The 12,499-nt window shown below is 45.5% G+C and overlaps 1 long non-coding RNA gene across 2 annotated transcripts in view; it reads left to right on the top strand.

Moving 5' to 3' along the window:
* The first annotated feature begins 7,964 nt into the window (after window positions 1-7,964).
* LOC125753060 (uncharacterized) overlaps window positions 7,965-12,499 on the top strand; it is a 144,417-nt gene continuing 139,882 nt past the window's right edge. For both annotated transcript variants that reach the window (XR_007403971.1, XR_007403970.1), the window contains exons 1-2: window positions 7,965-8,021; window positions 8,146-8,256. This is a non-coding gene — a long non-coding RNA (uncharacterized LOC125753060). The remainder of the gene's footprint in view (window positions 8,022-8,145; window positions 8,257-12,499) is intronic.

Here is a 12,499-nt window from a genome sequence, read left to right on the forward strand (position 1 = left end):
GGGGCTCACCTGTAGCTAGCCCCTTCAACTACACACATGCATGCCCCCTGTCCAACTCCTATTCCTGGTCTCCGTTGCCATGTGCCTGTGGTGGGACCTGATAGCCGTAGGAGTGCATGCCGACAACCAGGGTCCCCACAGCTGATTGTCAGCCTGAAAACGGTCCTGACTCCTGTCACTGGCCTGCACTGCTGGGTTCACCTGCAGCTAAGCCCCTTTAGTTGTGTACCTTAACACCGTTGGCCTGACCCTTGTCACCTGCCTTCATTGCTGTGCATGCCCAGGTGAGACCGTACAGCCACAGGAGTACATGCTGACAGCCAGGATCCTTGCAGCCACCAGTGCACCCAAAGTTGACCCCAGTTCTTGCTGCTGGCCATGGCCCTTACTTTGTGTGTGTGTGTCAGACCCCTGTCATTATGTGGGCACCACACACAGCCACTACTGCTGGCAGCCCTGGTCCCTAGTCGCTGGACCTGGAGGCACTGATGAGGTCCCCAATAGCCTTTATTTTATTTATTTTATTTTTTAAATTTATTTATGATAGTCACAGAGAGAGAGAGAGAGAGAGGCAGAGACACAGGCAGAGGGAGAAGCAGGCTCCATGCACCGGGAGCCTGACGTGGGACTCGATCCTGGGTCTCCAGGATCGCGCCCTGGGCCAAAGGCAGGCACCAAACCGCTGCGCCACCCAGGGATCCCCCCCCCAATAGCCTTTAGAGCCACCATGGATCCCCAAAGCATGTGCCAAATACCACACATTTGTCAATGTTGTGGCCCCCAGTGGCCTGAACGGACAAAATAGCATGCTCCTCTAGACCCAGAGATGCACATGCCCCCTTTACTGATGGGGACATCAGTAAAGTTTTAGGATTTAAAATCAACATGCAAAAATCAGTAGCATTTCTATACACTAACAATGAACTGCCTGAAAAAGAAATTTAAAAATCCCATTTGTAATCAAAAGCAAAAAAGTACTTGGGAGTAAATTGACCAAGAAAGTGAAAGACCGGGGTACCTGGGTGGCTCAGTGGTTGAGCGTCTGCCTTTGGCTCAGGTCATGATCCTGGGGTCCTGGGATCGAGTCCCATATCGGGCTTCCCACAGGAGCCTGGTTCTCCCTCTGCCTTTGTCTCTGCTTCTAAGTGTCTCCCATGAATAAATAAATAAAATCTTAGAAAAGAAAGAAAGAAAGAAAGAAAGAAAGAAAGAAAGAAGAAAGAGAAAGAAAGAAAAGAAAGAAATCACAAGAAAGTGAAAGACCTGCAAGCTGAAAACTATGACATTGACGAAAGAAATTGAAGACAGAAACAAAGGGAAGGTTATTATTCCATGTTCATGATTTGAAAGAGTTAATGTTAAAATGCCCATGCTACCCGAAACCATCTATAGAGCCAATGAAATCTCGATGAAATTTCCAATGGCATTTTTTCAAATAAATAGAAAAACAATCCTAAAATTTGTATGGAACACAAAAGACTCCAAATAGCCAAAGCAATCTTGAGCAAGAGCAAAGTGGGAGGTATCACATTTCATGACCTCAATCTATGTTACAAAGCTATAGACATCAAAACAGTACAGTCCTGGCATAAAAACGGACACAGAGACTGAAGGAAAGAACCAAGAGTCTAGAAATAAAGCCACACATTTATGATAATCTAATGTATGACTAGAAGGAGCCAAGAATACTCAATGGGGAAATGGTAGTCTTTTCAATAAATTATTTTGGTAAAACAGAATATTCACATGCAAAAGAATGAAAATGGGCCCTTATGTCATTCATAAACAATTAAAATGGATTAAAGACTTAAATGTAAGACCTGAAACTGTATAAGTCCTAGAAGAAAACAGAGGGGGAAAAGCTCCTTAACACATCCCGGAAATTATTTTTTTGTGTGTGATGTAAAGCACCAAAAGCACAAAGCAAACAAAGCAAAAACTCAGTGAAGAGACTCTATCAAACTAAAAAGCTTCTCACAAGAAGTAATCAGCAAAATGAAAAGGCAAGCAATGAATTGGAGAAAATATTTGCAAACCGCATATCTGATAAGGGGTTAATATTGTAAATATATAGGACTCATCGACCCAGTAGCAAACAAACAAAAGGTGCTTAACATCACCAGCATGAGGGCAATACAAATCAGAACCACAATTAGATATGACCTCATACCTGGTAGAGTGGCTATTGCAACAAGAGAGAAATTCTGTTGAGGATATTGACAAAAGAGAACCCTTGCACATTGTTAGTGGGAATGTAGATTGGTGCGGCCACTATGGAAAACAGTATGGAGGTTCCTCAAAAAATTAAAAATAGAGCTACAGTATTGTCTAGCAATTGCAATTCTGGGTATGTATCCAGAGGAAATGAAACCACCATCTTGAAGAGATAGCTGCTCTCCTATATTCATGTGCGCTGCATCATTATTCACGATAGCCAAGACATGAAAACAACTTAATTGTCCATTGACGGATGAACGGATAAAGAATAATGAGATAGATATATGTATGTTTGCTATGTGCATATATGCAAACATATATATATCTCAAATGTGATACACACATAGACACACAATGGAGTATTATTCAGCCACAAAAAGAAGGAAATGCCTATCATTTGTGATAATGGAAGTGGACCTTGAGGCGATTATACAAAGTGAAATAAGTCAGACAGGGATAAACGAATACTTTCTGATCACACTTCCATGTGAAATCTGAAAATGTGGATCTCATAGAAACAGAGGAGATTGATGGGACTTGAGGGTGGGGGTAGCTGGGAGATGTTGGCCAAAAGGTACAAACTAAGATGAACAGATTTCAGGGGTGGATCTAATGTATAACAGGCAACTATAGTTAACACACACTGTATTGTGTACCTGAAAGTTGCTATAAGGGTAAAACTTAGATTTTATCAAACCACCACCGTCACCACCACAATAAAATAGCAATTATGTGAGGTTAAGGATGTATTAATTAATCTCATTGGGGTAAACATTTCCTTTTTTTAAAAAAGATTTTATTTGAGAGAGAGAGAGTATGCACAAGTGAGGGGGAGCAGCAGAGGGAGAGGGAGAAGCAGGACACCCCCCACCCTCCCACCACCTGCCCACCCGGCTATGCTGCTTGCTCAATGTGGGGCTGGATCCCAGAACCCTGAGATCATGACCTGAGCCAAAGGCAGACACTTACCTGACTGAGCCACCCAGGTGCCCCTGGTGTAAACATTTCTAATACAGAAGGAGATCAAGTAATCTACACTGTACGTCTTACACAGTGTTACGTGTCAGGTATCTCAATCTAGCTAGTACAAATATTTTTATATTAGCAACAAGAGCCTATGTTAGTCTAGGATAAAGAAGTAGATCCTAGAGCAGGGTTAGGTTTGCAAGGGTATTAGAGGAAATACCTTACCTTCTCAGGTACCACACTGAGCATTTTTTTTTTACTTCTCTGTTTCTCACTCAGAAATTCCCACAGTGAGTCACAAAGTCCTATCATTCAGCTAATCTCTCGTAACCATTCCCCGAATTCCCCAAGTTCAAGTCTCTTCTTTCTTGACTGGGCGGTTACAGTAGCTTCATAACTAGTTTGCCCGCCTCTGATATCCTGCCTCTGCCGGTTGGCCTTCGCAGCCAGGCTTATCTTCCTCAAATACTGGTAGGATCACTCGTCTACCCTCTTAGAATCTTCCCAGGGTCTCTTGGTGGCCTGTAATTTGGGTTCCTCTGCCTGTGGATTCCCTCGCTCCCCAGCTGGCCCTGCCCCTTCTTCCATCACACCCACCCAGAGCGGGCACCGTCTTCCCAGCTCTGTGCCTTGGCTCATGCAGTTCCTGCAGTCTGTAAAGCTTTCCCCTGCCTTCTTTCTTATATATTGTATTTTTATTCTTTAAGCCTTAGTCCATGCTCCACCATCTTTGTGAAATCTTCGTTATGTAGTCAGAATTCACTGTCCTTTAATTTCTAGCTCTTCTGTAAAATTTCTGCTGTGCCATTGGTGCTTACATTCTTCTTTTCTCTAGACTGCAAGCTGTTGAGTACAGCAGGGACCATCTTACTTGTCATCATCCTATTGGATTTCTTTTCTTTTTTCTTTTCTTTTCTTTCTTTTCTTTTCTTTTCTTTTCTTTTCTTTTCTTTTTTCTTTTCTTTCCTCCCTCCCTCCCTCCCTCCCCTCCCCTCCCCTCCTCTCCTCTCCTTTCCTCTCCTCTCCTTTTCTTTTCTTCACACCCAGCATAGAGCCCAACATGGAGCTTGAACTCATGACCCCAAGATTAAGACATGAACTGACATCAAGTGTCAGACACTTAACTGACGGAGTCACCTCGGCACCCCAGCCTATTGTACTTCTTCCCTGGGAGGTCCCATCATCAACTTTAAGCTCAGCCTTTCCTAAACAGAGATCATGATTCTGCCCACTGCAAAGCTGGCTCTGCTTCCCAACTTTCCTAGTCCTGTTCATTACTATTGAGCATCTGGGGCTCCAAGACTCAGCCATCCTTGATGTGTTTCCTTTTCTCCTATGGTACCTATTAGTCTCTAGGCCTTGCAGATTTTACCCCAAGATATGATAAACATCGGCCCTCTCATGTTTGATAAATCTGCTCCTTATCCCTTCATGCTCAGTTTATCTTGGTAGAATTTTATCTGGTCTCTTCGGAATTCCATCTTCAGAGAAGTGGGTGTGTGCTGAGACAGCCATAGAACAAAGAACACAGACAAGGCCCTTGAGGACCATGAAACGTCTACATTTCTGTGAGCGTAGTTCGGGTTTCACCATCAAGAAGTAGTTTTCATAAATTTTTTTGTCTTAGCACAAAAGCAACACATGTTCGGTGCAGAAAAATTCTAAAATATCAGTGGGAGAAAAGAAAATAAAAATGATACATAGTCCCAGCACGCACACATTTTGGTGTATCTCTCATGCATATATATATGTATATGTAATGTCGGTGTGCAAGAATGTGCCTTGTGTATGTGCATGTTCCGTGGGTTAGGGCTGCACTGAGCTCTAAGGGACAGAAAGCCCAACCACAGTGTTTAAAATGAATGGAGGCTTATTTGTCTCACCTAGCATCAGGTCTGCAGAGAGGGGATAATTGCCAGGTTCAGTGGCTCATGATGTCAATTCTGGATTCTCTACAATTCCCTTGGCCACTTGTTTAAGACCTAATGGTGGCTAAATGGCTGCAGTTCTAGCCATTTCCACTGCATTTACTTCAGGGAGAAGGGAGAAGGCGAAAGGCAGCACCTGTGGACGTTTGGCTGCGTTTCACTGGCTCGCACTGTGTCACAGACCACTCCCAGCTGCAAGCTGACCGCGAAGATAAATGTTTAGCTTTTATGCCTTTACTGAACGGCAGGCAAACGGGAGAGACCTGGAATTGGTGTTGGGCTGATTGAACTCCAGTGTCTACTGCAGAGACAGTGATGCATTCAGCATAGTTGTCTGCTGCTAGCGTGGCTTTCTTAGGATAAGTTCTCAGTGTAAAATATATCGCTCAAAAGGTATATAATAATTAAAAAGAAAAGGTTTAAAAATTACTTTTGCAACTATGAGGATAGCAGGGGTGGTATATGGCTTTTATTATATATCAAACAAACCTGACTTTAGGATATAATCAAATGTAGCTTTCTTTTGTCTCTCATTGCCCCTTTAAATTTTATTGGGTAGGGGTGAGGGGATGAACTTCCCTTGCCTATTATGAAAATTTGGGCAGGTCCATGGCTTTTCTGCTTATTCTTAGGCAGCAGAGACAATCCAATGGTTATGTTAATTGCAAACACGTTTCAGAAACTAGGAATATCTAGACCCCCCCCCAAATTAATCAAATCTCTAAATTTAATTAATATGAGATGGCATGCTTCCCACAGCTAGACTCTCATTGTGGTTGGCCCCTTGCCAGAGCAGAGACATGACCTTCTTTTTTTGTCTGCTCTTAGGGTTACCCTGAAACTGCTTTTACTGACCTCTGGTGCTCAGGAAGGACAAGAGGATGGGAAGGAGGGGCGGGAGAACTCTTCTTTGAACTACCCTATGCGTCACACTCCCAGGCCTGGCAGATATTCTTAGCTGAGCCTTCCTCATTGATGCTTTGGTGGGCTGCTCGGGAATGCCTCCACCTGGAGCCCCAGTGCAGCTCCCCTGACGCAGACTGTGTCATTTCTCCTCATCTGTGTTGTTCTCATTCTGGTTCTGTGATGTTTCTCCACATATTGTCTTGCCCTCGGAGGCCTCACCCCCTGCCAGGCATCTTTTGGGACAGGCTTTAAGATGGACCCTGGTTGGCTTTCCCATATGGTCCATATCCTATTTGTGTAGACCGTGGGGGTGTAGGCCAGTCCCAGCTGTATGCTCGCTCCTCCTGCCACATGCTGCCCGGTGTTCTCTACAGGGCATGGTGTCCCCTAAATGCTAGGACCATCTTCATTGTCCTTGACCAGACCAGTGGGAGCCCCCTTCCCGGACTGGAGTTGACAGAAAGCACATTCTGCTCACTTCACCTGGCAGGGTAGAGTGGGGCTCACGGGATCTTAAGAGTTCTCTTCAAAACACTTGCTTCACAGCCTCCCCCTTCCTCTCCCCTCTCAAAATTTTATATTCCCAAGGCAAATAAAGGCCTCTGGGTGGTGAGCTCACAAGTCATGAAACTGGTTCCTAGCCATTTCCTATAAATTCTGCATTGGAGCCTTGTCTTAGTCTGCTTGGGCTGCTACACAGAATATCATAGATTGGAGGGTGTGCGAACAACAGAAATTTATATTCTCACAGTTATGAAGGACGGGAAGTCCCACATTTGAGGTGCCTGCAGATTTAGTGTTTGGCGAGGGCCTGCTTTCTGGTTTATAGACGGTTATCTGCTTTCTGTGTCCTTCGTGCTGGAAGGGACCTGGGAGCTCTCTGAGGTCTCTTTTATAAGGAAACTAATCTCTTGGGTGGGGGTTCTGGTGCCATGACCTCATCACGCCCCAAAGGCCCCACTTCCCAACACCGTAGCATTATGGGTTAGAATCTCCATATATGAATTTGAGGGGGAACACAGATTCAGTCTGCAGCAGGGCTCTCCCACACTCACTTTGCTGTCTGATATCTGTGGCATCACAGGCCGGGTTGGGGCAGACAGGAAGGATGCCATGTGAGCATCTTCTTTCAGATGAATGCAAGGCTGTATAGCTGATGAGCTTCTCATTAAGGCTTCTCTAAAGTTGAGACAAAGGAGGTTCTTGCTCTTTCTGGACCTGAAAAAATAAAACCTAGCAATTGTCCTGGTAATAATAAGTATGTATAGTGATTTACATAATCCAAATGGCTGGGGTAGCCGAGGACTGGCTCATACAAGAGGTTAGGCAAATCCGTGCTGAGGAGTATAATGCTGCGAACTGTCACTGGCTATTTCAACTTCACCGGGAGTGCCTTGTGGAAGAGGCAGCTAGAGTTGTCATGTTCTCTCAGAAAATAGAGTGCGATAGCTTCTCACACTTAAGGCTGTCCAAATGCAAATGCAGTGGCTGCCCAAGGCAGCCTAGTGCTGGGGGGTGTGCTGAAAGCCCAGTAGCAGGTCTCTGCATCATAAAGATGAGATCCGGCCACAAGATCAGTGGCCACCGTTGAATGTGGGGAATTTGCTTCACATTGGACAGAAATGCTGCCTGCAGGACTCTGTGGCTGACTTTGTGCTGGGGACCCAGAGGAAGGGCAGTCTTTGTGGTGGAGGGCTCTGTATGTTAGCTCATATCCCATTCCCTTTCTAGAAACCCTGTCCTGCTCTCCCTCCATCCATGCAGCCTAGCCATCTTCTGAGCCTTGGCTCTGACCTCTTCCTCCATTAAGCCCTCCCAATCACAAGCCTACAAGCCATCTCTCCTTGACGTCATGCGGCAGCACAAGCTGTTGCACTCCTCATGTTGTTGCCATGGACCCTGTGTGAGGGCATCTCTGCTGTTACCTTTATGTGCCTTTTGGGAAGAGCTGACACTGCCTGCCTGAAAGACAGGAGCCCAGGGCTCTCTCCTGAGATACAAATTGTAAGGAGCCACCATGGGGCCAGGACCCTCCCCTGTGGAATTTATCCTTATTGAATAATGGAGCCCTGCCCATTTCAGCTTGAAGGCTGCTGATCTTTCCTTTTCTTTTCTTTACCTTCAGCAGGTGTCAGCTGAGCTCTATGTGCCAGGCCCACAGCTTGACCCCAGGACACTTTCAGAAGAGTCCAGTTTTGGTGGAAGCCGGACATGTGTGTATATGTAATGAGGGTCTCAGGTATGTTTTCTGGAAAGAGGAGTGCTCTGAGGCTCAAGTTGGACTGCTTTTCCCCAGGGGACAGGTGTGGAGAGAGTCTCTCAGCTGATGCAAGGGTCCTGGGGCAGAGAAGAAGGCATCCGTGGGAACGGATAGTATATCAGGGAGGGCACGAGAGCAGAGCTTTTTGGCATTGGGAAGCTTTGAGAAGGACAGATGTCCAAAGAGGATTTTTATGAGCCTTTTCTGTGGATAGTGCAGTGTAATCCTTACTTCTCCCCCCACAGCAGTGTCTTTTAAGGAAAACATGGCAGATTTGGGGAATGGGAAATACTTGGTGTGGCTGGGCTCCGAGGCCTTCGAGGTGAACCACCAGCTGGTGAGCGTGTCACAACCTGTGCTTCTCCTGATACACTGTGGTTAGAACGTACTTTCAGCAAAATTTGTGCATCCTAAATAATTTTATTTCACGATTTAATCTTTTTAATATGTTCCATTAGCTACTATTATTTACTTTTGCCTTTTTATCTATAGTTTTTATGGCATTACTGTTCTTTTATGGTGTAATTTTACTATTTACCTTGGCTGTCTTTTATAGTTCTCAGGTTTTAAGTGCGTATGGTTAAACTCATCAAATTTATTTTCCAGCGTTTTTCAGTTTTGCTAGTACTCATTTTAGCATATTTTAAAGCTACTATTTACATATGGCTTTTACTTTTTTACTTTTTCAAAACTGTTTTTGTCCTTTTAGCTTTCTCCATCTTATTTCTGTCATACGTAGCTGGGCTGATGTCTGGCTTCATGTCAGACCTGCCTGTTCATTTTCCTGCAGTCCCTGGCAGCGCTGTGGGCAGAACAGGTGGCCCTAAATCTTTACAGAGAGAGTGACTGAATGCATGATTCATTCGTGTCTAGTCAACACTGGGTCCTGGCCATTTTACCTCTTGAATGTTTTAAATCCAGCCCTTCATCCGCTGGGCCACCGTGTCTGTACAGGCCACCACCATCTCTCACCCGGGTCCCCACACAGCCTCCTCATGGCCTCTTGTCCCCTCTTCCCTTCTGTTCACCACCCTGCAGCACAGTGATATTTTTAAAATGTAGAAAACAAAATATACAAACACACTCCCCCATTTATTTTTGGCTAACGAGTTAGGATATATATTTAAAAAGTTGCAAGAATATATGTGCTTCTTTTTTTTTTTTTAATTTTGTTTATTTATTCATGAGAGGCACAGAGAGAGAGAGAGAGAGAGGCAGAGACACAGGCAGAGGGAGAAGCAGGCTCCAGGCAGGGAGCCCGATGTGGGACTCAATCCCGGGTCTCCAGGATCATACCCTGGGCTGCAGACGGTGCTAAACTGCTGCACCACTGGGGCTGTCCTATATGTGCTTCTGATTTAAAAAAAATCATGTTAGTTTAAAAAATATTTCTACTCTAGAAAGTTTCAAACCTAGATGGAATTAGAGAGGATAGTATAGTGAGCCCCCATGTCCCCATCACCTGACTTCAACCACTGTCAATGATTCACCATTTCTTCATCACCTCTCCTTTCTGTTTTTGCTGTTGTATTTGCCTGAGTAGTAAAATTTTTCTATATGGTCAGTGTGATTATTCTTAAACACAAATCTGGACTTGTCACTGGCCTGCCTAAAGCCTTTCCGTGTCATCTGAAATCTGCAGGCTCAGGCTGATCTGTACCCACCGGCCTCCGCTCTATCAGAGGCTCCGCTGGTTCTCCTGGTCTCCTCCCCGCTCCCATACGGTCCGGTCCGAGGAAGCCCTTGTTTTCCTTGACCACCATCCTCTCTCTCTGCTGGCAGGCCTGTGCCCCTGTCTGCGGTGTTGAGTTTCTCCCACTCCACATCCTGTATAGCTCTTATTTTCTTTTTGTATTTGAGACCTAGGCTTCGAGGTCCTGAGCCCTGGGAAGCCACCCTGACCTCCTTCTCTGACTCTTGTCTCTGCTGCCTTTTCCACCTATAACACACTGTACTCTCCTGCTGTAGAATTAATTACACTCTTTTATAATTGCCTGTTTACATATTTATTTCCCTCCTAGTCTCTGAGCTCCTTGAGGGTAGGGATGTTTATTCCTCTTCACTTTTCATTATGGGAAATAATGAACGAAGAGGAATTTGATCTTGTCTTTGGGGATGTTCTGGCTGCCTGGGATTGGGATGCTCTTGACACCTCTCCGTTACCCAGTCACTGCGCATGTCACATTCATGGTCATTCACATGTCACCATGCATTGTGCTCCGCTCAGCCTGGGACAACTTTGGTGAATAGTGAGGGCGAGCCAAAGAAAGCCTTCGTGGATCCACCCTCTCTGCTTTCTTGCCAGCTCAGGGACTTTCTAGGTACAAGAGTCTGTGCAGCAGCCAAAATGTGCCCCATCCTTGCCCTGGGACCCAGGGCCTGGGGGCATAGCTGGGTCTGCCTATGTTGGGGGTGATGGCCAGAGACAGGATGGTTCTTCATATAAATGTCCAAGGCTGCCCTCTGGAAGCTTGTCATCTGACAAAGAGCTCTTGGGTCTCCCTGGGGTTGCTTTTTGATAGAGGCATAAACTTGGACTGCTTGCCTATTTGGCCTTTGTGTAAGACCAGAGCGTGTTTCTTCAGTGGCCGTATCTTATCCATTCGCCTTGCACACGTTTATATCTGGATGGATTAGGCGAGCTCAGTGAATGGTCTCTCTGCTTCTCCAAGATAGAGCAGAGTTTTACACCCACACGTAATCTCTTTCTGAGAATATTGTCCAAAAACTGGGTCATCTATTGTAAAGGAAATAAGGTAGTAATTAAATTTAACTGGAAGTTACAGTATTGGTGGTTTCATTTTAAAGGGAGTGTGTCTCCCTAATTACTTTATTACTACGGTTATACTGGCTGTGGTTTTTTTTTTTTTTTTTTTGCAAGGGGTGGTAGAAAAGGTTGTATTTAATAAGTTAGATGATGATTTCTGGGCTTGAATTTTTAACTGGCAGAGTCTCATCTTCAAGAGTGAGTTCTGTATCCTTGTGTCCTTTTCTGGTCCACCTGACGGAAGCCACTTCCCCCGAACAGTTGTTTGGCTCAGCCACCTAGGGATATCATTTGGCACCAGGGCCGCGTAGACAGACAAGACCAGGTAAGAAAGAGGCAGCAATTTGGAGTGAATTCTTTCCACATAGGCAGTCAGTTGTCACAGCTGGATGGGATGCAAGTGACCCACTGTCTCCCCCGCTTTTTATTTTCTGATTGGAAAGGGGAGAAAGAGGCAAGGCCTGTGGAAGTTCAGCCTGTTGACCCAGTGGCAGAGCTGGTAGGAGAATCCAGGTTTCAGGACTCACTTTAAGGGAACTGCCGTTTGTCACCTTTCCACTGGGGAGCTCGTGGTCAGGGCAGCTGGGGACAGGTGGACCCCAGCTGGGATTGGGTGCCTAGAAAACGCTATGTGAGTGCCTGCTGAGCGACAGACAGTATCGGAGCAGTTTGGCTGCACCCTCTATATGTGGATTATATGGCCTCACATTTCTTCTAGACTTGAGATCCAGTTAGATCACTCATAGTGACCAACCATCCATTTGGATCACTTGGGCAAAAGTCCAAAAGGGCTTGTGGACCACTGCTCGCTTTCCACCTGCCCTTTACTCAGATGCCTTTGATCAAAGGCTCCCCTCCCTCCCCTCCCCCATCCCTCCCTCTCACTTCCTTCATCCCTCCTCATGTCTCCCTTACCTCTCCCTCATCCTTCCCTCATCCCTCCCTCTCCCTACCCCACTCTTACCTCCCTCACCCCACCCTCTCCCTCCCACATTTCTCCCTCACCTCTCTCACCCCTCCCTTATCTCTCCCTTATCCCTCCCTCACCCCATCTCCCTCCCTCACTTTTCCCTCACCCCTCCCCTCCCTCATTCCTCCCTCATCCCTTCCTCCCTCTCCCCTTGCTTAACCATTCCAGACAAATCAACTAAGTAAAGACCATTAAACTTCCCAGAGGTACCGATTCTTCTTTTCCTGTGGCTTCTTCACTGAGGGCTACTATTGTTAGTGCTTGTGAGGAAAACCTACTCTTAAACCCTTAGCTTACTATGTTTCTTAAAAAAAAAAAAAAAAAGAAAAAAAAAAAGTAATTTATTTGTTCTGAAGGCTCACAAATATGGTTCATTGACTTTTTCTTAATATGTACTTTTCATACTAACTCTTCCTTGATAAGATGGTCCAGGGAACTGGGAAGCCAGCCCAGTGAAGCTGTTGTGTATCTTTGTGTGGAAGTCG

Source organism: Canis lupus, chromosome 19, assembly GCF_003254725.2.
Source record: "Canis lupus dingo isolate Sandy chromosome 19, ASM325472v2, whole genome shotgun sequence".
Taxonomy (NCBI): domain Eukaryota; kingdom Metazoa; phylum Chordata; class Mammalia; order Carnivora; family Canidae; genus Canis; species Canis lupus.